At 35.0% G+C, this 23,061-nt stretch overlaps 1 long non-coding RNA gene and 1 pseudogene across 2 annotated transcripts; both read right to left on the reverse strand.

The window, feature by feature from the left end:
* Positions 1–7,347: 7,347 nt before the first annotated feature.
* On the reverse strand, positions 7,348–11,857 carry LOC116022486. 2 transcript variants are annotated; one of them, XR_004099222.1, is made up of 6 exons: positions 11,717–11,857; positions 11,546–11,612; positions 8,561–8,659; positions 8,285–8,432; positions 8,142–8,208; positions 7,348–7,752 (listed from the first exon to the last, which is right to left on the reverse strand). It is a non-coding gene; the product is annotated as an uncharacterized LOC116022486 (long non-coding RNA). The 2 variants fall into 2 exon arrangements; XR_004099223.1 differs by lacking the exon at positions 8,561–8,659.
* A 3,258-nt stretch (positions 11,858–15,115) lies between these two features.
* On the reverse strand, positions 15,116–16,266 carry LOC116022430 (annotated as a pseudogene).
* Between the last annotated feature and the right edge of the window lie 6,795 nt (positions 16,267–23,061).

The raw sequence follows: 23,061 nt of genomic DNA on the forward strand, positions 1-23,061 counted from the left end.
CCAAGAACACCCCAAGGAAAGCCATAAGAAACTTATAAAGACTAAGAAAATGTAGGATAAAATGCAATCTAAACATGGACTAGCACTTACCCAAGCATATGAAACCTTAAAAGAGAAGTCTTGCTTTGAATCCTTGCTAAGAAGAAGAGATGATCTTGTGTAGGGTTTATGAGTGGAAAGGGCGTGTGATTCAAGTAGGAGAAGGGAGAAGACTATGGAAATTAATTATTAGAAGGCTTTTATATGACTCCCACAAAATCTGTACATACATAATGTATGTAGTATTAGGGTAATTAAATGAAATATGGGCTCTCATATTAAGGATAGGCTATGCCCTATCAAGAATTAATTAAATAGCATAAGGTTTGATTCTTCAAAGGATTGTGCCAATTAAATATTCAATTTATTATAAGGGATGAAAAGACCCAATTGGTATCCCTTACAAAATTAAATTAGAGAATTGGGCTTTCTTAACAATTAAATAAGCTAGATTAGGAAATATATATTTATTTAAAAGAACCTGGCCCAATTAATTAAATTAACCCCACGAAAGGAAGAATTACCGGGGTTCAAGGCATGATTTAAATCTGGGGTATCGCACTCTACCCACCTTAAAAGGAGCTTCGTCCCCGAAGCTCGAAGCTAACGGGAACAAGAATCAAATCGGAGATTCAAGGTAAAAGATCGACCATTATTTAAAGGAAAGATTATCAAGCAAGGAATTCACCTAGAAAGGGTTCTATACTCTAAACTTAAGACTCCCAATACCCAAAACCATGCACACACATGCAAATGCCTAAAGTTAAAACCCTGCCAATTAAAGTTAGAGTGACACTAAGAGCTTATGATTCTAACTACGCAAAATAGGAACGCAACATCTATTCTAAAGGCTACAGCTAACCTGGGAAACCACCACTAGACGATCTACCTGGAGCCTGAAATGAACCGAGATTCTAGAACTCAGCTGGAACCTTTATCCCCAGCTTAGCCTCGATAAAACCCAACCTCTGAAAGCCACGATCTACCCTCAAATCTAGAGATGAGAACCTCTACTCCACCATACGGTGCAATTCCTGGATTTGAAGAACCACGGGGTTGACTGGCTGTGTAGAAAACATGGGATAGTGTTGCTCCTTCCTCCGGTGCTCCCGATCGATCTCATCCTCCGACTGACGGTCTTCTTGTTTCTCATCCTCTTCCTCTTCTTCACCTCCAGCCTACTCATCCTCCTCAGGTGCAACCAAGCCCTTGATCTTCTTGTAGGGAATGTGATAGCGGTCTATGAGCACTCTCCTCTTGTCCGGTGTCATCCTACTCAACTCGTGGGCAGCAACATACTCATTCCCATCTACTTGGAATAAACCATAATGGTGGAGATTCGGGGCATTGAAAACTCCATGTGCTGGCTACTTGGCTACCTCTCCTACGCGCACCCCCTTGTTCTGAAAAATCCAACTCAGAATCATCCCATAAGGCAAGTTGTGGCATTTGGCTGTCTTACAGAACTCCATATGTGCAACCATCAAATCTGGCAAGCTAAACTTAACCTTGTGTTTCAGGAAGTAGGCAAAAGGACAATCCAAACAAGCTACTCGCTGACTATTGCTCTTATTGGGCAATAAACTCTCGCCTACGAGCATAGTCAAAATCTTCTGCTCCCCAGACAAATCATACTTGACGGGCCATGCATCCAAAGTGATGCCCTCCTCATGCCCCAACATGTAACGCAGGTAATCCCGGAACCCCATAGTCTCAGTCTCAATCAAGTAGTGCCTATCGTACTGAGATACACTACCCAGAGGCAACTTGAGCATCTTAGCGAGTCTAGGTGGGTCTAGGGTAATTTTCACACCCTTCACAATTGATGTGATCACGAGTACGTGATTATCACGCTTGACCTGCATATTATGATAAAATTCCTTCACAAGACTAGGGTATGCTACATTTTCAATAAGCAAAAAATGCTCTAATAGGCTTTGGAAGTTCAGCATATCAACAAGCTTGAGCGAAAAATGTAACGGGTCTAGAGCTTTACCTTCAATTACGGAGTATTAGATACTCCCTTGGCCTTCTTCGTCATTAATGGGGTTTTTCCTAGGCATGATAGGTAGGTTGCTTGTGGGATGCCTAACTCAGGTGGAATGAACGAGAAGACGAAAGAAAATGCACAGTAGGCTGCGACTCTGATGGTGAACGAAAGGCGTGCTTCACCTAGCGTATCGACAGAAAAAATCCTACCACTAGGGTTCATACCCTGTTTGAGGAGTATTCGGTAGGAACCATCCCCGGATACTAGGGCATTCAGTGTCCTGTTGAGATTGAGGAGTGATTAGGTTATGCCTACCACTAGGGTCTTTGTACCATGTTTTGAGGAGTATTCGGTAGGAAAAATCCCCGAATACTAGGGCTAGTAACTTCTCGGTGAGGCTTGGAATCCTCACTCGGGGGTGTGCACACTTAAGGTTAGAGTCTTGATTCCATTGACATGGGAATTTTGCGGAGTGTTCAGCGTGGAGCTGTTCACTAGGGCCTAAGTATAAAGGACCCTGTCCCATTGTGTATGTGATGTGCTTCCATATGTATTTTGTGGTGTGCAAGTATGGCACAAAAAAAAATAAAGTTATAAGAAAATTTTATAAGTGATGATACTGTGAAAAGTTCCATATGATTACTTTACCTTATATTTACAAAATTGATATTTTTAAAAAGTATTGCAGCTAAGTTGAGGAATTGGTAAAGTATTTTCCCTTATCAAATTATTAAAATTATTAAAATTATTTTTATAGTGGCAGGCAGTCCCTTACTTAGCAAGTGTTGCTAACCCCTGTTTCTTTTGTTTTGTATGTTGAAATTTTATTTGAGAAGCAGGAGGTGATTGATGGGGTTTGCTGTGAGAGTGCGGTAGACCAAGACTTTGATGATTATGGGATTTAAATGAAATTAATGTAATAGTAGATTATTATTTTACTTTGGACTATGGACTTATTTTTGATTTTGTTTAAGGTTAGCCTGGCATCTAATCAAGTCAGGATTAGGTGTGGTGGTAGCATCCCTATTCAATTAAGTTTGTAAAGCTTCCGCAGTGATCTTAGTGAATTATTAAGAAAGAAAAAAAATTAAAGCAAAATTTGGTCTTAATTTGGTGTTGAAAAATGGGGGTGTTACAAGTTGGTATTAGAGCATGATATGGTAAAATACGGAAGTATGATTAAAATACTCTGTGTTAATACGAAAGCGGGTACAAGTAGGAATACACTATACGCGACCGGTCTACTTGACAATGGGTCAGAGGTTCCCGGTCTCTTTGACTATTTAAGAGATAAAACAGCCAAAAGTCCATCTGCCTGCAATAAATGCGTCTTTTATAGGTGGTCTCGGGAAGAGTTCCGGCCTAGCGGCATGCGCTACGCGTGTTGGACATGCACCAGTCCGTGTAACGGCCCAATCGCTTGGTAGCCAGGTGTTAGCCTCGGATAAGCTAAGGTTCTAACCCAAAATAGGGTACTAACGTAGAGCGGGTTGATAGTTTGACCGGTCTGTAGAGACCGGGATAACGACGGACTCAAGAGAACCAAAAATACACCCCGGGGTGGGAACGTAGACCGGGAGATCGGTACAAATAGACCGGGATTTTATCCCTCTCAACTAGCCCCCCAGCCCGATCTCCGACGACCTTAGGGGAGGCGGAGGCCGAGCTGACATGGTCGCATCTCGATCCCGATTACCACCCATAGGTCAAGAGGGTGTTTCGGGTCATGACATAGGCGGTGACGTCAGCCCTAGTGGACACGTGTTGCGCTCTTACAGCCCCTAGGGAATCGCGCTGGGGTTACGGGGAAACGAACCGTCGCGTTCCTCCTACGCTACCTATAAATACGAGGTCCACTGCTAGTTTCCGTTATTGCAAAATGGTAACTTTTGAACCAGAGCTTCCCGAGCACTCGAACCTCCCGAGCTACTCGCGCCCGAGCTTACTGCGTTCTACTAACAGGTAACGCTTTTTCGGTTTGCTTTTCGCTTAGGTTTTTTCCTATATTATTATAATTCTGGGTCCCAAGCTACCCTTAGTAAGACGTCTCTCCATCCTTACAAGGTACAACCATGAGCAGATCGGATAGCCAGAACCTATCCATACACAGTTACGGCGGCTCGGTCGAGGTCGGGTCGTTCATGGTCTCGACCTACGATTCCGTGATTAACGACATCGAGACGTACTCTGGGGAAAATGAGGGTCCCGCTCGGTCTCCCGACCAGCCGGCTTTAATAACCGACGAGGCTGATTCTTGGCCCGTGGTCGAACCTCTAGTCATGGAAACCGGGACTTCGAGTTGGGGGAAGCCTCCCCTCACGACTTTCGGCAGGGACTGGTTCGCCGGTGTCCCGGTCGACTCTACCCCACCCACGTCCGCAAATAAAATCCTTTTAGACAGTAGCGGCCTGCGGCAGCACACCAGCCTCTTAACCCACGACGAAATTGAAGAGGCGTCAACCCTACTGACCGGCCTCGTACGGTTCGACACCAAACGGTCGTTGGGCAATATAATCGAACGGACGCGGGGGGACTGGCTCGGGATGCACATTGATTCCCTAAAAGCTCCCCCTGTCCTTCCCGTTCCACCCATTCCTCCTACGCTTCATGAAGTACTACGGGGTGTTGCCCGGGCAGATTGCCCCCAACGCGCACCGCACCTTGGCGTGCTTTCCACAGATATGTGGCCACCACGGTCTACTGGTGATGCTGGAGCTATTCCGGTATCTTTTCTCCGTTCGCCCCCTATCTCCGAAGCACGGGGGGAGTTCTCTGCATTCAGTCGCGATGACATTTCTACAAGATCCTCCACTTACCCGACAACAACAGAGGATGGAAGGACCGGATATTATCGGTGAAATATCCATGGCCGCTGCCGATCGACCGCGAGTGGCCGCTGCCGATCAACCGCGAGTGGCCGACCTATGTGTCCTCAACAGCACGACCGTTAAGATCTCTGCCGAGGTGTACGAATATGACATTTTTCGGTTGGCCGAGGAGTACTCCAACGCGAAGCTCGAGTCTCCTAGATACGGCCTGAACGAGAAGTACACGCCTAAGAGGTTGGTAGTAACGGTCGCCGTCGGTCCTCCTTCGCCCGAGACCGGCTCGTCAGGTTTGTTATGGGTCGGCGAATCCGAACCGGAAGTATTCGGGGTTCGGATAACCTTTTGTACTTATAATTTTGTTTGTTTTTCTTAGCTGCGATGAGGAGTTTTCCAGTTTCTGATCGCTCTCCCACCTCGGCCACGAGGATTAGCCTGGTGATATCTACTATTTTGTACAATAATTCACCCCTTATTTTAGTTGTATTTTCCTTATTCTAGTGAAATTGGGAATTGTTTGTGTGTTATATTGTCCAAGTGTTGAATTATCTACAAGGAACAACAAAGGAAGAATTTTGGAACATTTTGGACAAGTTCTGGAAGAAAAGGGAATTACAAGGAAGGAAGGAAACAAGAATACAAATTGGAAAAGAATTGGAAGTTGCCTAATGGGCCAAGGCCCATCTATCTCCTATATATTCTACATATTCTCTACAATTGAAGGAGGTTCCCTTACAGAGTTCTAAACCCTAGTTAGTTAGATTATTTTCCCCTTCTCTTTATATTTCCCTAGCATAGTTTAGATTAGTTTCACATTAGATTATTTAATTTCAAGTTTGGAATCTCAGATTGAAGTTGGATTTGTTCTTTATCAGTTAAGTTCTCTTATTTCTTTATTTACTTTCTTCTCAGAATTCTTGCAATGTTTATGGTTATTTATTATTGCTTTGCTTTGTTTACTCCAATCATGCGTGAGTAATTCGCCTATGGATTTGGATTAGGGATCCATTGTTAATCTTGATGTTCAATTGGTGATTATTGCATAAAAGGATTGAATCTTTTACCTAGGGTTTATGTTGATTATGGGATTTGCTTTCTACTTGTTATTGATTGATGGCCACAATTAATTACTAGTCTAGGAGAGGGATTCATTACAACGAAAGTTGGATGGAGACCTCGAGCCTTACCAATTTCAACCTAATTTTCCTACTATGAGAATAAGGGTAATTTTGGGGGCTTACAATGCTTAGGTGTTTAAGGTTATGATTGATGCATCACGACAGTGGGGCAATTGTAGCCTAATTCGGTTTATTGATTACGAAAGTAGCTAAATTGAATTCTTATGTGCATTCCCCATACATCCATAGGTTAATTATTTTTTTCCCTAATTATGAGATTGTTAGAACATCAAGGTTACAATCCCCTAATCTGGCCCATACCCTTATCATACAGTTTACACCTTAGTCAATTGCTTTCTTTTAATTTACATCATTCAGTTTTAGTTGCTTGGATTCTAGTTGATTAATATACTCTAGTGCCTAGTACTTTTAATTCACACAATTACGTGCCATAGCCCCCAATCCTCAGCGGAACGACATTCACACCCTCTTTTTACACTCGCATTTATACATCATCACATTTTGGCGTCGTTGCCGGGGATTGGTTTATTTGGTTTTAATTGTGTGATTATTTTCTTACTAGCATTAGAGTTTGTGAATTTTAGGAGATCAAGTTTTTATTTCATTCTTTATTAAAAAAAAAGTTATTTGCACTAACCCATAACTAGTTCCTTCCAAGAGTGTCTGTGGTTGTGTTAGACAGCAGGTTACCCTCCTTTTATGCATACTAGATCGAAAGGGAGCACGAATCTTCGTCCCTACGATCTAAAACTTGAGAGGAAGTTAAGGAGGGAGAAGAAGGTGTTACGTGATTGGCTTCGAGAGTTCCAGGACTTCGAAGTAGACATGGAGACCGGAGATAGTAGCAATACTGGGTAGCCAGTCCATACTGGTGTCAACACACAACAACACCCAAGGCAGAGGGAGGTAGCTGGAGACAACCCTGGAGTTCATGCTGATTCTCCAGCACCAAATGTTCAGAATCAGGCACAGAACTTCAGGGCCAATCCAAACCCGAATGTCTATGTTGGGGGAGGATTGGGAGCTCTTTTCATGCAGCAACAGCCTGTATACCAGCAGCCAGGCTATGGGGTTGGGATGCAAAATCTTCTCCATTAGATGAATCCCAACCTGTTTCAGCAATTTGCCTAGAAGGTCCCACAAGCAAATCCCATGGCAACCCATTTAGCTCCTGAGTTTACTGAAGAAGATTGCATTGTGTATCTAGGGATTGAGGCAAACAATTTTGAGTTGAAAACCGCTCTCATTCAGATGGTCCAAAATAATCAGTTTGGAGGAGCTCAGGATGAATGGCGTTCCTAGTGAAGCCATCAAGCTGAGACTGTTCCCCTTTTCCCTGAGAGATCAAGCACAATTTTGGTATTTGCTCTAATAATATTTGTCAAATAATAACATCAAACAATATTCAAGTACAAAATTCTACATATTATTTGAATTACATAAATAACTAAAAAGTACTTTCACATAAAAAAAAAAATCCATATTTGACATCTTTGTATCTATGGACATAAAAAATCCATACTAGACTCAGTAGACTGTCCATCGCTGATGTCGGACCAGAGAACAACAACCGTTCATGCTCCAGAGCTCAAGTAATGACACTAGATCGAACAACAACTCAAGGGGAAGAGACATAATTGGTTCTGGGTATCAGACAGGCTGTTTGAACCACTTGAGAAAAGCTGGTCAATACTTTCTGAATCTGGTTTCTTGCTTCATCTCTTTCCCTCATCTCGTCCTTGGATTCAACCTTCAACCTCTGCAGTTCAAGAGCTGTATACATAAGCTTATCTTCTAACTCATCCATAGATTGCCAAATTACCAAAACCAAGCACTCAAGAATATAATCAGTCAACAACTTACGTAAAATCCAATGAAAAAACAATACTGCCAAAACATAAGCCCATTAATTATCTCTAGTATGAATTGATGAACAGATAATAGTATAGTGTTCAAGGAATGAAAGGTGAATCCATAGTAACTAAAACTGTTTGCATCTTGCACTATTTATTTATAAAGAAGGTTAGAGAATACATGGATTCTAAAAAAATAAAGTTGTCATATATAAATTCTTTATGAACTAGAGAGAAGTTTCAAAAGGAATAAGGAAATATTTATAAGTAAAGGAAAGGAAGATTACAAACTTACCTATACCGAAGCAATATGGTCACAAGAACCTTCAGTAGGAGCTCTTATTCTCATAAGAATATGCCAGCTGAAACAAGAAAACAATTATGTAATTTCAACTCAGGAAATTTCAGTTTTAACCTTCGGTGAATATTAAATCCTACCTTATATCAAACAATATCTAGTCTCATTTTCAAAAGTTATTACGGACCAATTTGAAGTGTGAGGCATTGCTTGAAGTTAACAAGAGAAAATTTTCCAGCATTTTGCAAGCCTATCATAGAAAGCTCCATCTCCTGTTTGAAAAATAGGCTGAAACAACACGAAATTTGTAAGATAATTCAGTTCTAGAAATAATAAGACCTAAATAAGTACAAAAATTTAGTAAGAAAACATGTACTTGTAAATAGAAAAACAAATGTGAACAAATAAATACTAACCGTATGAACCAATAGGTCAAGTGATACTTTGACCACCTCAAGGGCATGTGGAAGTTTTAGGGCATAGAGAGAGAGACATAAGTGTTGAACCTCGAAATGCTAAAAGATAAGTAGAAGATCACCCAAACCATTCTTTACAAATCATATATTGTTTCTTGGTAAGAACAGGTATGCAGAATCATACTCATATTAACTATTTTATTCTCCAATAAAGCAAAAACGATAAGTGATATCTATGCAGGAGATGGAATGTATGTCTGACTCACTAGTGCTGCTATCATTCATTCCATCCAATGATCCATTATCTAGGAGCTTGCTTTTCTCCAGGGCTAAATTACTCAGAAATTTAAGAATGAAGTTCTAACCTTGCCTTTCAAAAATCCAACTAATTTTTCCCTTTATGCTTATATGGAAATTGTCAAAAGTGTTTCTAGTGTTTGTGTATATCTATAAAATGACCTCAATAAAATTGGGGAGGTTTTCCCTAGTTAAAATCTCTTAAGTGCACACCTGAGCATCAAAGCCAGACATTAAGAAACATGTATCCTAATAAAAAACGATCTGGCAGAAGGGATAAAATGCCAAAAAGGAGGGAATATCATATGATGATATCAAAATGAATATGAAACATAACCATTAGGTTCCACACTAGCCAAAAGATTCCTCTCTTAAACATGGTTTGATATACCACAGGCACAAAAGCAAACACATAGCCTGCAATTTCTGTTTGTCTTTCATCCCCAATAGCCTTGCCATTGAAGACAATTACAAATATTTCTTAATACCAAAAATAATATCCACTATTATTTTTTGGATAAGTAAATTAAAAAAATCAAAATATGGTCATTCAAATAAACCAACAACTTCATATCCATAAATCAAATAGCAATTCTGCGTAAAACTATACTTTCACTGCGACGGTTACGACAAACCCCGCTAAAATACACATTTATTTAGTTATAAGTTTTAGCAGCGATTCTTTTAACCGCAGCTAAAATACATATTAAATTAACAAAATTAATGTTTCATAAGTTTAATACAAAATTAGCTGTGGTTCTATAACCGTCTCAAAATACTCATTTAGCCGCGGTTGAATATAATCACCGCTAAATATGTGTCGTTAAAAAACTAATTTGTTGTAGTGACACATAATGTAACACCCCAATTTTCAACTCTTACATTTATTACAAAATCCGTAATAAAACGCTGCGGAAGCTTACATCATATCAACAGAAAACTGGGTGCTACCTGCGGAAGCTTACATCATATCAACAGAAAACTGGGTGCTACCGCCACACCTAGAGTGAATTCTATCACCTCTTTGACAAACTCCACTCTAAGTGCACAGGCTAAACTTAAAACATTAATAACAATCCCTGTCTACATCAAAGAGTAGACCTCAACCTGTACTTCCCTTCTATCCCGAGCTCATCGGCTACAGGGGCCCACACTAATCTGCAACTGATAAGAAACACATTGAAGTGCAGTTAGCACGACGGCTAAGTAAGGAAATCCGATGTCACTCAAAAGTAGACAAGGGTTTGAAAACATAATCATTTGGAAAATAGTATATCGTTTAGTGAATCAAAATCCACTCGTCTCGTAAGACAAAATCATTTTTTTCTCAAAGACGTTACAGAGTAACTCTTTACTCATTTTTAAAACTTCCTTAGTTTCATATAGTAAGAGTGAGGCCTACAACCTCGGGCCATGGCACTCCAGCCCTCCCGTAGGTTCCTCCCTTATCCCAACCCCGGGCCATGGCACTCAAGCCTTCCCGTGGGCACCTCTCCTTATCCCAACATGACGACATAACGGCGAATAGACTTCGCTCTAACAATATAATATAACGACCACTGGGCAAGGGCACTTAAAGCCACCCGTGGGTCAATCAAGGTCCTCCTCAACTTACTTTAGAAACTACGGTTTTGAAAACATGATTCTTCCTTCAATTTTTCTTACTCAAATCATTTCTTTTGGACATATTTCACCAATGAGTCCAATATTTGAAATCGGCTACCTCTTTAGCCCCTGAAGGATTTTCAAACATCATTTTCTCAAACAATAAGGTTTTGACAACCTTTATATCAAAATAGCATACGTTTTTCAACGTAAGTTTTTATAAACATTTTTGGATACACTTCATATGTCCATCTCACACTTAAAATCAACCAACATCCTTAACTATCGTCCTCAACAACTTCCACTATGATCAACACCATTAGATCATAACTTGAGGATATCGTACATCCAAATATATATAAATTCTAATAGGTAAGGTCATTGCCTAACCATAACCCAAAAATCATGAGATTATCATTTAGTCTCCATCATTAATCCACGTCCTTAGCATCACCTAATCACCATTAACTCACTAACTACCTCACAATTATCATTAACACATCCATAATCATACTAAGCATAATTCAGAAAATTTCAGCTTGGCGCAGTCTGAAAGATTGAGCCGGTAAAAATAGTTCCCGAACTCTTTTTCACTTGAAATTTTATGGTAGAACCCCAACTCATAGTACTTGATGTCCAGAAAAAGTTTTGGTCATTTTGGTCCGCGAATAAACACAGAAAATTCCATCTTTGCCCTTGGCAGTGTGCTGTCCGGAATTTTTCTCTCTCTGGACCAGTTTTGGAGAAAAATTCGAAAACCATACTTCCACTACTCCGATCATTATGAAATTTTATATGCGGGTTCTACACTTATAGAACTACATGTCTAAAAAAAATAGGATTAAAATACCTTACCAATATTTCCCAATAAATCTCGGAAGTTACTGCCAGAATCTACCCTGATTTCCTTTCACTATTTTCACAAGTATAAGCCTATATGGACATAAATACAACATATACAAGCATATCCAAGCTATGAACATGTATACAAAAATATTCCCAAAGCTCAAAAACACCATATTTCAACCAAATAATCAATTATCCAAGTTCAAGTGACTAATCCAACTTAAGGGAATTCCTTACCTCCCAAGAAGATTTTTAAACCGTAGAAAGATGGTGATCCTCTCCTTCAAACTTTTCACCGAAGATCCTAAACAAAATCACCATAATAACAACATTTCCAAGAATCTTAGCTTACAATAAGTTCTACGAAAGGATTCTAGTCTTTTAACCGAATAAAATCCAAAGCCTTACCTAGGGTGGAAGAACTTGGTGGAGAACATGGCTATGGAGTTCTAGATCCAAGAGGAAGACTAAGCTTTTCTTTCTTCTTCTTTTTCCTTATGATATTTTCGAAAATGGGAGAGAGAATGCAAGACTTGGAGCTCAATCCTCATGGCTAGCTTATCCTACACTCCTCCCCTTTAATTAATTAATTATTACCATGTGGTGAAAAGGGATGCCACTTGTCACAATCCTATGGTGGCTCTCGAAGAGAAATATCTATTTGCCAGTTTGGGGTTAAATCAGATAAAAGTTCGGAGGATATATAACTTAATTCGGGAAAATTTCGATACCAAAATTATCCTAAAAATATTCCCGTCGCAAATCACCAAGTTTGGGAATTTTTCGGTATTCCGCTAAATATAGGTACAGAGTTCGTAACAACTTATCCCTTACAGTCCATTTGAAATTTTTCTTGAACTAACTAGAAATTCAGGCTTAATCGTATAATGCTTAAAAACCCAAATTCTAGAAAATTCGAACTGAATCTATATCCTTAAAATTTTCTCGGTTCGTGACTGGTACGTAGGTTCGCAACTTAATAACAACTATACTCACTTATAAAAATTCTTTTGAAATATCTGAAGATCATAACTTAGGAATGTCAACGCCTTAGGATAATGTTAATAAAATACGGGTATTACACATAAGTATTAAAAGAATTTTGTGTTTCAGTAGATTGAGAAAATAGCTATGAACAGATACTACATTGTAACAGAGTCAGTAGTACTCAAAAAAAAAAAAAAAGAATTTTGTGTTTTAATTATTGAAACTCAATGTAGCTGAAAATTGTAATGGTTAGAGAACTCAATGAAAAACAAATACATATTAATAAATATGACATAAAATAGAAACATGAGAGACCTCCAAAGCATCTATTCCGGATTGAACAATGACAACTTCTGGCTACAATAATCATCCCTTATAAGTTATGATCCCTGAATTTCATTCAATAATCAACAATGAATTCAATAATTTGGTTGTGGCTGCAATGCATAATGATTTCAATAATAAAATATTATCTCTGTACTAAAAATCATCTACTCTAGTGGAAGGGATTGACTAGCTTAAGTACAAGGTTTAGAGTTCAAATTATATTCCTAAAAATGAATTATATTCATCAAAGTTTCTTATGTGATGAATTTCCTTACATTCATAAAAAGAAAAAAAATATTTCTTACAAAATATAATTAAAAATCCTTTGAATAAACTAGTTTGCGAACATAGAAGAAAAGCACAGAAGATTAACTCAAACATGCAAACCATATAAAGAAACACAAAATTGACATTTTTATCATTTTAAGTAAAAATTATTTTGTCTTGGAATTTATGTTTTTGTTATTTGGTAATGGTATTATTATACAGAGAAAATTGAATTGAAATGGTGCTCTCGATCTATATATAAAGGACCAAATGAAATATTGTTTTTTTAAAAAATAATAATAAATCACTAATATTCTTTTCAATTTTTTTTTTTTAAAAAGTGGTGAGTTGGAACGACCTTTAATAGTTAAAAAGAACAAATGATAAATTAGAAAACACAAAAAGTTATAAATGTTTAAATTTAAAATTTTAAAATTATTTTTAGATAGAATAAAAAGAGAAGTAAGACAACTAAATTGCAAGGATAGAGTATTTGTTAACTTCTTCTTTTTTTTTTTTTGGAATTCTACGGACTCTATTACATTGTAGTATCTGTTCATACATATACTTTCTCAACCCGTTATAGCACAAAGAGTCAACAGTGCCTCCACTGAGACTTGATCTCATGACCTCCCATATGGGAGAGTCACTACATGCCTTAATTAAGAAAATATATAAATAATTAAATTTTGGATATTTTTATTAAATGTGAATTTTTATTGAAAATATAATTTAATGATGGTTATAAAAAATTGAAAATTTAGTGGTGGATCAAGATTGATTGTTTACCTGTAAATGGTCTAAGATGGGTGCATAAGCATTTAAACAAAATTATCTATTTTTCTCATGGTTATAAAAAATTGTTGCTAAAAGTTTTGTGATACACTAAGTTGTTATTGAAATATTGTTTTATATAGCATAGATAAATAAGAAATTATACCATTGGATGTGAGATTGAAGGATGTGTTTTGCATTTGGATTGTGCAACTACAACGATTCCCACCATTCTTTCTCATCTTATCTTTCGAAAGGATGAAGGAATGTATGGTTGTTCAGTAGCCTCATTAATGGGAAGAAATGAAGGCATCCTCTTTACATTTGTACAACGCCAAATGTTTATTTCTTCAATGGAAGGGCAAATCATTTCTCTACCATTGCATATGCTTTTCAATTCTGGCATGTTACCTAGAACTAATTCTTTAAGCTTGGGGAGGTACATTGGGGTATTACGTACTACTACCTTCTTCTTCTCCATCCCCCCCAACTCCTCCTATTACCACTTCTAGTTGAGAGCAGCATCTCACATCAAGTTTCTCAAGGTTTTTGAGATTTTGCAATAATGCATGCATATGGCAATAACTTCTTCATACTATCACATCCAAAGATTTTGAGATGTTTAAGGGATGTGAAGAATTACATCTTCTCCCTTACACACACTTATTAAATTTGGCAGCCAATAGAGTTTCAACACCTCAAGACTCTTAAATGGGGTGGCACCAGTCTTGCTTGCATTTTTTATTATTTGTTCGCTGTTCAAAATCCACTCTACTTCCGTGCACTGCTGTACTTTTAGTTCTCTCAGATTACTCATTATTGATTGGAGATAGTCTGCTATGCACCCATTGAGCCCTTCACAATCTGTAATTCTTAAAGAAGTAATGTTTGCAGGAAGCAAAACTAATGTAAAATTAATTCCCGTGAAATACACCTTCCTCACATTACTGCCCAAAGGTAAACTCTTCTTCTTGTAAAAATCCGAACTGCTTATAGATATGTAGTAGCATTTCAGTTGCTCAAGTTTTTTAACAAACCTGTTGAAGTTGTGCAGTTCATCATAGCAGCTCCAAAATTCTTGAAGATGTGGCAAACAATTCAATTCTTCACTCTGCAACCTCTCACAGTTGTCCAATTTTGGATGCATTTAAGATTTCTTAGTTTGGATATTACCCCTTTTGGAATTATCTCCAAGTCTGTGCGTGTGCCCATCATAAATAGATATTGGAGACTCACTAAACATTCCATGTCTTGAGGCAATTCCTTAATTCTAACACAATCTTCAATATTTAACACCCGCAATTTCTTCATCTTCTTCATTGCTGGCAAACAGCTAATGCGTCTACAACCTTGAAGAAATAATCCACAAAGATTCTCCAAATTTGAGATAGAATTGGGAAGACACTTAAGGTCATTGTTATAACTTAAATCAAGGACTTGAAGCTGTGACATTTACAACAAGAAAGATTCTGGGATTTCTTTAATGCTACTTTCCAAATCATTCGAGTTTCTCAAATTCAAGGTTGAAAGCTTATGGCATATAGGGGAAAAGTCATTTGGAAATTCTTTCAATGTACTTGAACTCAAGGAAACTCTCTCCAATTCAGTGGTCCATTGTTTCTCCTCTAAAATTTCAACAAGCTCAGATTTAAGCATGAACTAACTTTGATATCTTTAAAGCCATTTCTCTCATTAAATCATGCATCTTAACATACCATTCTCCCCCTTCCAATAAGAAAACGTCTACTAGTTTTTTCAATATGGAATGACCCTCGTCTATATCTCCACATAATCCTTCTGCAATGAACTTTATTATTATTTCATCCTTCTTAATTTGAGCATCTTCAGGATACAAACAACAATAAAGGAAACACTCTTTCAAACTTGGATCAGCAATCTGTTGTAGCTAAATTTGAGTATTTCAAACACATTATTTTCCAAGTCTTCCATTTGAAGAGAAGAATTTCGGAAATTCTTAATGGCATTATATTCCTCCAGATGTGATCATCATTCATCCCTCGCATGCTTGCCGCTACTGTGTTGAGTGCCAATGGTAAGCCGCCACACTTTTTGGCCAATTTTTTGGCTTTTTTTTCAATATCTTCGGTGAGCACTGTATGACCATGAAGTAATAAATTCTCTTTGAATAAATCCCAAGCTTCATTTTCATTAAGAGTTTTTGAGTTTGAATAATTCTTGGCACTCCATTTGGCGACACACTTCTAGTGAGCGAGAAGTTATAATGAACTTGCATCCTTCAATCCTATGAGGGCTACCCAATTTCTCCAAGTGAATGCATTTCCACACATCATCCAATATGAGTATAGTTTTCTTCCCCACTAAGTGTTGGTGTAAAATGGTTGCTCTTTGCTCTTCATTCTCGTCAAGATCAGAAATTCAAGCCCTTCAACTTTTTTGGCAATGTCATCTTGCAACTTTTTTATGCTAAAATCTTGAGAAACTGTAACCCAGTAAACTTTAACATGGGGCATTTTTTGGAAGATTCGATTACGTATATGCTTCACCAAAGTTGTCTTCCCAACACCTCGCATCCCATACACACTAATGCTCGAGATTTTATCATCCTCTAACCATCGATCCATATAATTTCTCTAAATTATCATTAGATGTTTTTCCAGATAACTGAGAGACATCTAGTGAAGGTATTGTGCATTCATCCGGTATTATGCATTCATCCGGTATTGTGCTTTCATCCACATCAACTGTAAGTTGAACAATATTTTTGAGTTCATTCCTAGCATCTTTAACTGCTTGTGTCATCTTTTTGACAAGATTTATACTTGAACACTCATCCCAGCATTGCCCTTTCTTTTACAGTTGGAAAGTCTTCTATCAGCTTTGTTGCTTGCTCAATCCAACCAACAACTTCTTGCCTCCTCCTTATACCTCCTTCTTCCAACTTTGTCATGTTTGTTTGCAAGTCGGCCAACTGGTTAGTAAGTTGATTTACTTCTCTTTCAAGACCTTCCACACTTTCTTTCAAACCCAAACATCCCTTAATGCCTTCACATATTGCTACAAGTACTGCCGGTATTATTGTTGCCCAAAATGCTGCCGATATTGCTTGCAAAATACAGTCTGCCATATGTGTATATATACGCTGAAAACAAAGAGAGCAGTTTGATATGCATATTATACTTACCATTTACCTTTGTTAGGAAAAACAAGTTTTCAATTTAATTTCCAAGGAAAAAAAAACAAGTTTTCAATTTAATTAACAAAAATTTAATAATTTCAATATTTCAAAATAAAAACCCTAATAATTTTCAACCAAAATGCAATACTTTTAAATGAAATTATAATACTTTTCAATCATAAACCCTGCTACAATTTTAGGATGTTACATTGATTTTTTTCTTAATATGCATCGGTTATTAAAGTGAAGTAAATTGTATCGATGTATATTCCCTTTTACAATAGCCTATCCAAAAATATTCATTACATGTAGTATTATCAACAACAATTCATTCAAAAGTACCTAAACAATTTATTCAACAATACTTTACAAGTAAAATAATACCTTCTAATTTCCTCTTGTTTTTCCCTCTTTAATTTGTGCCAAGTTGGTGAACCTTGTTTTTATGTCTTTATAATAACATAAATAATTGAATTAGAATCTGGAAAAATATACTAGTCATAAATTCATAGGATAATCCACATATAATACTTTTCAAGAAATAATTTTCCAATAAAAATATAATACATTTCGGAAAAAAAAAGTAATACTTTTGATTAAAAATTAATTATTTTTAGTGAAAATGTAATATTTTTAATAAAAGTGTAATACTTTTAACTAAAAAAAAAGTACAAGTTTTCAATCTTAAACTAATACGTTTTAGCAAACAAGTAATATTTTTTAGTGAAACTATAATATTTTTTATCAATGATTAATACTTTTAGGGTAAAAAAATGTAAGACTTCTCAATAAATTAGAATACTTTTGAATTAAAATTATATTACTTTTCAAGGTAAAATTAATAATATAATTTTCTTTAAAAATATAATACATTTGAGAGACAATGTAATGTTTTTACTTGAACATATAATAATTTTCACTGCAAAAATAATAAATTTTAGCAAATATATAATATACTTAATTAAAAAAAAAAACAAATAAGTTACAGCAGAGATGTAATAGTTTTTAATAAAAATATAATATTTTTTATTCAAAGACTAATATTTTAAAGTGAAAATATAATATTTTTTTAAAATTAAACATATAATAATAAATTTCAAGAAAAAAAACAATACATTTAAGTGAAAATGAAATACCTTTTAGTAAAAATGTAATAATTTTTAGCAAACATTCATGTAATACTTTTCAAAGAATAAAAATAATACATTTAATAAAAATGTAATAATTTCAATATTTAAAATAAAACCCCTAATAATTTTCAACCAAACTGCAATACTTTTAAATGAAAATATAATAAATTTCAATCATAAACAATACAACATATATAGGAATTTACATTGATTTCTTTCCTAATATGCATATGTTATTAAAGTGAAGTAAAGTGTACCAACGTATATTCCCTTTTACAATAGTCTATCCAAAAATATTCAAAACATGCAGTATTATCAACAACAATGCAGTGTTATCAACAATAATTCATTCAAAAGTACCTAAAAAATTTATTCAACAATAATTCACAAGCAAAATAATACCTTCTAATTTCCTCTTCTTTTTCCCTCTTTAATTTGTGACAAGTTGGTGAACCTTGTTTTTATGTCTTTAAAATAACATAAATAATTAAATTAGAATCTGAAAAAATTATACTAGTCATAATATAATAGGATATTCCAAATATAATACTTTTCAAGAAATATTTTTCCAACAAACATATAATACATTTCAAGAAAAAAAATACTTTCAATTAAAGACTAATATTTTTTTTAGTGAAAATGTAATATTTTTAATAAAAGTGTAATACTTTTTACTAAAAAAAGTAAAAGTTTTCAATCTAAAACTAATACGTTTTAGCGACCAAGTAATATTTTTTAGTAAAAATATAATCTTTTTAATCAATAATCAATAATTAATACAATAATATAATTTTCGTTAAAAATATAATAAATTTGAGAGACAATGTAATTTTTTTTATTGAACATATATTAATTTTCAATGCAAAAATAATACATTTTAGTAAATATATAATATGCTTAATTAAAAAAACAAATACATTATTACAGCAAAGATTTAATAGTTTTTAATAAAAATATAATATTTTTTATTCAAAGACTAATATTTTAAAGTGAAAATACAATAATTTTGAAAAAAAAAACTAATAATTTTCAAGAAATTTATAAAAAAAATATATTTAAGTGAAAATGAAATACCTTTTAGTAAAAATGTAATAATTTTTAGCAAACATTCATGTAATACTTTTCAAAGAAATAAATAATACATTTAACAAAAATGTAATAATTTCAATATTTAAAAATAAAAACCCTTATAATACTTTTCAGTGAAAATATAATACTTTTCAATCATAAGAACTGCTACAATTATAGGATTTTACATTGATTTTTTTCTAATATGCATCGGGTATTAAAGTGAAGTAAATGGTACCGATGTATATTCCCTTTTATAATAGCCTATCCAAAAATATTCAATACATGCAGTATTATCAACAGCAATTCATTCAAGAGTACCTAAATAATTTATTCAACAATACTTTACAAGCAAAATAATATATTCAAAGTACATCATACCAAGTATTTAACAAAACTAAATGTAATGTTACTAGTGCTGGAAAAATAGCACTAAAATGACATTTAAGTGGCCATTTTGTGGTACAATTTAAAGTAGGGTACACAATCGATTTTGGTCCGGTCAAAGTGGAATTGGGTTCTTCGTAGTGAGACGAAGAGATCCATATATTGTACGCTCAAAATGGATAATGGGGGATGAAAAATTGGTTCTCAAAGTAGACCCATTTGAGATGGAATTTGAGGTGAGGAAAAGCTAGCTTGAGTAGCTTTGTCCCACATTGGTTGGGAAGGAAGATTTGCCCCACTATAAATACAAGAGGCTTTTTAAGGTTAATTGACTTGTATGGCATAGAGGTTCTCTCTCGTGCGTAGGGGTGTAAATCAAATCCCAAACAGAGCATGTTGTTTAGAAAATTGGCTGGCCTTGCAAGCTAAGTTATGCCAAAATTTCGAACAAGTTTTCCATCTCGCGGTGCAGGCGATGTCTCGATGGTTCGCATACGCGACGTTTCACCTACTGTGTCCGTCCGTTCAAAAATGATATTAATTACTGCGACGTTTCACCTACTGTGTCCGTTCAAAAATGATATTAATTCCAAATGGACTTGTTAGTGGGTGTTAATGTTGGTTAGTAGCAGAATTAATTTCTAGTAGTAGGTGGAGGTTACAAATTGGATTATTTCGTGAGTAATGGACTTAATTAATTTCTGCTAGTGGGTGGAGGTTACAAATTGGATTATCAATGTCATGATTAATGCTATGATCCATTCTCCTCTACTATATATTCGTAGGTGAGCAGCAGGTTTTGGACACGCACCAAGCTACACGAAAATACACAGTTTTTCTCCTCAAAACACTGCTCATCATTCTTTCAAGCCACCTGCGTTGATCCCCTAGTTCGCCGGATACCTAGTTTGTGTGTTCAAACGCTAGTATCATAGTACGTTTTATCCTGGGAAACCTAGACCGCAACGCTCCAGCACCTTGGGAGGCGGTAAATAAGGTTTTAAGAATAGTGGCAACACGACTCGTGCTTCCAACCACCAGAGATCATCTAGTTTTTCATCAAAAGTTGTATTCCAGGTTTAGTTAGCCTTTGTGGTTTATTTTCCTGGTGTATTATCCTTAGTGGATTTTTGTTTATTTGTATTTTCTTTTTTCTAGTGATTTTCGAGAATCATTTTCGTTACAACAAGTACTAAATCATCATCATCATCATCATCATACTACATTTTAAAAAAAGTTACATCAATAATTGTCATTATTAATTCTAATTTAACTAATATTTTCAAAGATATGTAAAACATTAACACTAATCAACAAATTTCTAAAATAATACAATAATAATCACAACTAATTTAAACACAAATCACGGTGCGGCCAATCACCGAATGCTCAGAGGAAAGCCAAAAGTAGGAAAAAACACTGATAAGAGATCTTACCTCAGTGGATCTTGCCGCAAAAGGTGCACTCGTCGGAGGAAACTAAAAAATTATCCACGTCAAAAAAGAAACCATGAATGAAACTAAAGCGACTCAGTTACGTCATCTGTTGTTTATAACATATTTGTCAATATAATCAAATTTAAATAATCTTTTTTTCACAAATCTAACTAAATTAATATAACAAATATATTCAAAAGTACATATAGAATATTAACACTAATTCAACAAATCTATAAAATAATACACCTATATATAGTCACAACTAATTTAAAGTATATAGAACAATAAAGTTAACCAAATTTCACAATAATATAACTATAAATCGCGAATAACTTAATTTAGCACAATATAACCTAAATTAATGAAGATTAACACTAATTCAACAATAATCTTCAAAATAATTTTAAATTCAACAATAAAACGTAACTAAATAATCCTAATCAACAATAATACACTAAATAATCTTAAATAATGAAATCATAGAGAGTAAATTCTTGATCATTTAAAATTTACTTTTTAAAAAGTTTTTGTATTAAAACTTAAGTATGTAAAGTGTGAACTGTGAAATATAAAAAAAGTAATGCAGTATATATAGAATTTGCATACCTGCAGCAGCCTTGTGGTGTTGAACTTTGAAGCTCTTTATAAACAGCAACTTAGCGGTGGAGGTATGGATAATAAACTATTGTAGCTTATAAGCAAGGAATTGAAGAAGCGGTGATGAGTAATTATGCTTCCGATTTTTCTTTTTGTTTTTGTTTTTTGTTTTTTTTTTGTTTTTGTTTTTGTTTTTGTTTTTGTTTTTGTTTTTGTTTTTTGTTTTTTTTTTTTTTTTTTTTTTTTTAAATTAAGACTCAAACTCACAAGAGAACTTCAAATGAAGGAATAAAGAAACTTCAATCCTTGAAACCCACAGGCCCCGGCTAAAGCTAACTGCAGGTTTGAAATCTTGAGGTGAGGAATTGCTTAATGTGATATAATGGTTTGAAAGGTGATATAAGAAACTTCCTTTTGTCTTATAAAGGTTTGAAAGGTGATATAAGTTTGCAGGAGAGGAAGCTTAATGTTGTGACTTGTGTGTATTAGTCACAGTTGGAAAATTATTTTGTGGACCAAAATATAATTTTTTATGCTGAATTTTTTAATTTTTAAATTATTCACATGTATGCACTCCTTAATGTATTTTGTGTTTAAATATTCCTTATGGCCATGTGGGACAACTAGGCACAGTTGAAAAATTATTTCGTGGCCGGCCAAAATAATTTTTTTATGCTGAATTATTTAATTTTTAAATTATTTACATGTATGCACTCCTTAATGTATTTTGTGTTTAAATATTCCCTTGTGGCTATGGCCATGTGGGGCAGCTAGCCACAGTTGAAAAATTATTTCGTGGGCCAAAATAATTTCTTTATGCTGAATTATTTAATTTTTAAATTATTTACATGTATGCACTCCTTAATGTATTTTGTGGTTAAATATTCCTTATGGCCATATGGGCAACTAGTGGAAATTATTGTGTGGACCATGGTCCATATAACTCTGTGGATCATGGGTGCGATTTATATTTTTTAATATATTAAAAACACATTATTTGTATATTGAATATACATTATTTGATTATATACAAAAAATATCGATGTACTTTTAAATAATGTTCTTTTAGTATATTAAAAGCGTACTTTTTATTTATGGTTCACACAAATGTATGGACCATGGTCCATAGAATAATGATTGGGCAACTAGCCACAGTTGAAAAATTATTTCGTCGACCAAAATAATTTTATGTGATGAATTATTTAATTTTTAAATTATTTACATGTATGCACTCAATGTATTATGTGTTTAAATATCCCTTATTAGGGCCATGTTGGCCAACTACTCATAGTTGGAAAATTATTTAGTGCTATAATCAATTTAGTTTTAAAATTTCACCTTACTTGGTTGTTGTGGTTGTCTGGTTAGGGCGGTTAACGAATCGAACATAAACGAACGGAGGTTGTTCTTGTTCGTTTGTTAAGGATTTTGGGGTGTTCGTTTGTTAAGCTTTTTGAAAATCCTGTTCGTGTTCATTTGTTAAGCGTTCGTTAGTATTCGTTAACGTTCGCGAACACGTTCACGAACATGTTTATTTACGTTCATGAACACGTTCGTGAACACTTAATAACCAAACACCTGCACATGTTCGTGAACACAATTTGTTCGTGAATAGAAATA

This window comes from Ipomoea triloba, chromosome 6, assembly GCF_003576645.1.
Source record: "Ipomoea triloba cultivar NCNSP0323 chromosome 6, ASM357664v1".
Taxonomy (NCBI): domain Eukaryota; kingdom Viridiplantae; phylum Streptophyta; class Magnoliopsida; order Solanales; family Convolvulaceae; genus Ipomoea; species Ipomoea triloba.